The sequence below is a fragment of the Cryptomeria japonica genome, chromosome 6, assembly GCF_030272615.1.
Source record: "Cryptomeria japonica chromosome 6, Sugi_1.0, whole genome shotgun sequence".
NCBI classification, from domain to species: domain Eukaryota; kingdom Viridiplantae; phylum Streptophyta; class Pinopsida; order Cupressales; family Cupressaceae; genus Cryptomeria; species Cryptomeria japonica.
In genome coordinates, this window is record NC_081410.1 from 399,927,709 (window position 1) to 399,931,369 (window position 3,661).

The following is a 3,661-nucleotide window of genomic DNA, read 5'->3' on the forward strand; positions in this document are numbered from 1 at the left end:
CTTGAAGGTGTACATAGATGCAGACTGGAAAAGTAATGTTGATGATAGGAAAAGAATAATTGATGGAGCATTCTTTCTTGGAGGAAGACTTGTTTCATGGAGTAGCAAGAAGGAGAGTTGTATATCACAGTCTATTGTTGAAGCTGAGTATGTTGCAGCTGAGTATGTTGCAGCTTATATGAATTGTACCCAGGCTATCTGGATGAGGCACATTTTGGAAGGTTTCAAGATGAAGTTTACAGAACCTGTAAAGATCTCATGTGACAGTACCAGTGCCATAATATTTCCAAGAACCCTATTTTGCACACATGAACCAAGCATACTGAATTGAAGTATCATTTCTTGAGGGAAAAAGTGCAGAGTAAAGATGTGATCTTGGAGCATGTTTCTACCAAGGAGCAGCTTGCAGATATCTTTACTAAACCTCTGCCTAAGACTACTTTTGAGTATCTTAGATGTCATCTCGGGTTTGTACCCCTTCATGATGTGAATTGAGCATGATGTAGAGTACATCAATCTCGAAGCTACTTGCATAATTTTACAGCAGGATTGGTGTAGAAGTGGAGTTATTCCATAGGGGGAGCATCAAGTTGCGGGTTGTTGATGTTGAATAGTGAAGTTTTACATTGCATGCTTTACTTTCAGTTTGGCATCATTGTCAAAGGGGGAGAAGAACTATGTGATTATGTGGAAGAAGAATTGTATGATTGATAGAGAGAAGATCTATAGGAAGCTACAAGCTGATGACAAGGAGAGTACATGGTAAAATATAAACCAAGATTCCTATTCACAATCACAACAATCAATGGTATTGATATTTGTATTGCCATCAATGCCAAAGGAGGAGATTGTTGGCATTTGTATGAAGATTGCATTAATGAAATGTTATGTTGTTATTGATGTCAATTAATCGATAATGATATTGTTATAATGTTTTGTAAGCGGTAGGAAGAGCTAGTAAAGGGAACTATAACCGGTAGGTAAGTTTGTGGAGTGAACCGATGTTGCTAAGTATTGGAGAGTTGAACTGGTAAACCCGACCTGTTGATTTGATAAACCCTAACCGATTAAGTTTGGTGAATTGGTTGTATAGGTGTATGATTTGATTATGAGCGGAAATGATTATGACATGTATGCATATTGCATGAAGAGAGTTTCAAAGTGTTTTTGGCACATTGAGATGACGGTTTTCATCTAGGGAATGAGCAAGTATATTACATGTAATGCAAAGCGCATGATGAGTTACTGAGTTCGATGAAGCAGTGATCAAGGATCAGTCGAGGCTTTCTTGAATGATGTGTAGAGATTGTTATGTAATCCAACGGTCATACTTGAACTGACTTGTTTGTAATCTCTATGAGAGAATTAGGTTTTTATTGTGTTACCGACCTATTGATTTGTTTATAAGGTCGATGAGTTATTTTGTTTCAGAGTTGGCAAAGTTTCAGTTGAGTGTGTGGTTGTTGAACCGGATGATGTATTTGCAGTTTGTTTAAAGGTGGATAGGAGCATGAAAAGGATCTGAACAAGCAAGTGTGGTTCTATTCAAATAAATCAGCAAACTCTTGTTGTTTTCTAACAATTATAGTAGTAAAATCCCCTAACCGGGTAAGCTCTAACAAGATTGGTGTTATTAAAATCCTCTAACCAGGTGGTCCATTAGCTTGGATTTTAAATCCTCTACTGAGGTTACTCCTCATAGGGTATTGCTTCTAACAAGGCATTATAGTCAATCCCTTAACTAGGTGGTCCCTAACAGAATATGTTCTTAACAAGACTTTTTGTAAAAGCTTTAATAGGCTTGGCTCCTAATAGGGCGAACTTCAGAAGAGTTTAGATATTTATCTTGTGAGTCTCATCTCACCGTGGTTTTTCCCATTTGGGTTTCCATGTCAAAATATTGTGTCAAGTGGTGAATATTTTTGTGGTTGATTTCCTTAACTATTTAATCCACTTTGATAAGTCATGATAACCAATAGCAATATGAAATGAAGTTTTACTTATGTCAGTAAAAGTATTTGGATGTTTATGAGTTTCAAGTTGTTTACTTTTAATCTGTTGTAACAGTCAACTAGTTTAACTTGATGGTTTAAACTTGATAGTGATATTGTGTTTATAGTTCTGTGGTTTAACTTGTCAGTTCTAAGTTTACTTTGAGAGGCTGATTCTGAGATTTGTGAAAGTTATTATCAGTTTTTCTATCTACTGATTCACCCCCCCCCTCTCAGTAGCTGATTGGATCCTTATTCTTTTATCGTACCATCAAAATAAAATGAAATGAGTGTAAATTAAAGTAGATTTGAATGTGGATGCTTAATCCCATATTGGAGAGAAAGGATGTTCGACTTGAGGAGAAAGATATAAATATGCACCTTGGCCCTCATTTTTGGTACCAAGAACAATTTTATAACGAAACCCTGCTGAAATGCAGAGTGATAGCTTCGAGGAATGCTTACTTCCTAGCCATAGCTTGATTTCTTGCTTGCAATACAACAACTAGTCGAGCTAGAGACTGCTCTTCATTCAAATGAGTGGATTGAAAATGTTGTAGATTTATGTATTAGATTTCTGATTTTTGGGAGTGTTGTAGTGTGTTTCCAGGTTGTTGTTTTTCAGTGTAGCTGAAGTGTGTTTTTGCTCGTATTTCCTTGTGTGTGTGTTAGCTCATTCTGGGTGTTTGCTAGATCAATTCCTATGCCATGGGTGATTCATCCTGTAAGTTTTTGTTGAATATTTCAGAGTATGGGATTTTATATTGCAAGTTGTACTTTCCAGCTGTAGACATTTTTGCTAGAGGTGTTTGGGGTTGCGTGTTATGTTGATTGTGTTTTGTTGGAGTCATTTCCTCAGTTTTGCCTTAATCGCTTTATGCCTAGGGTCTTTGGAGTGTGTTGGGAGTGATTTGGAAGTGTTTGTGAGGATTTTCATGTTGTTGGTCTATATTTTTATCCTATTGTTCATTCATATCTGATTTAGTTCTTCAAGATTGAGGTTGGTTTTCAGGTGTGTGAGTTCTTTAGTGTGGTGAGAGGAGTCTTGGTTTTGATTTGCAGTTGTCGGTTTGGTTTTGAGAATTGAATATCTATTATAAATTATATTGTAATGTTGGTTAGTAGTACTAGAAACAATTTCTCTTGATTTAACTTAGTCCCACTGCATAAATGGAAGAGGTTGTCTTTGCCACATAGTTCTGGACAGTGATTTCTAGTAATTTTGATAATCCATGTTTGCATTGTAAAGCTGATTAGTAGTACTAACAAATATCTACTTAGATTGTTTCTCTTAGTCCCACTGCATAAGTGGAAGATGATGGTTTGTCGCCTTCTTATTTGTTGTAATGTTTTACTCCCATTGAATAAGCAGTTGAGTTGATTGTAATCTCATTTTCATTCCTCTCATTGAATAAACGGTTAAGTTGATTTCTATTTCATTTTTAGTCCTCTCGTTGCATAAGCGGTCGAATGATTGTTGTTCTTCAGTTTGTAATCTTCTAATTGAGATTTCATTTCCAACAATTATTTGAGTTAACAATCCCCTTGACATTGTATGCTCTCACCCTCCCATATTGGGATCTCGATGATCAGAAAGTGAAAGGGTTACTTTTAGCATTTCTTTTATGCACAAGTTTGATTATTCTATCCTTAATGGGTGAATCTTGTTG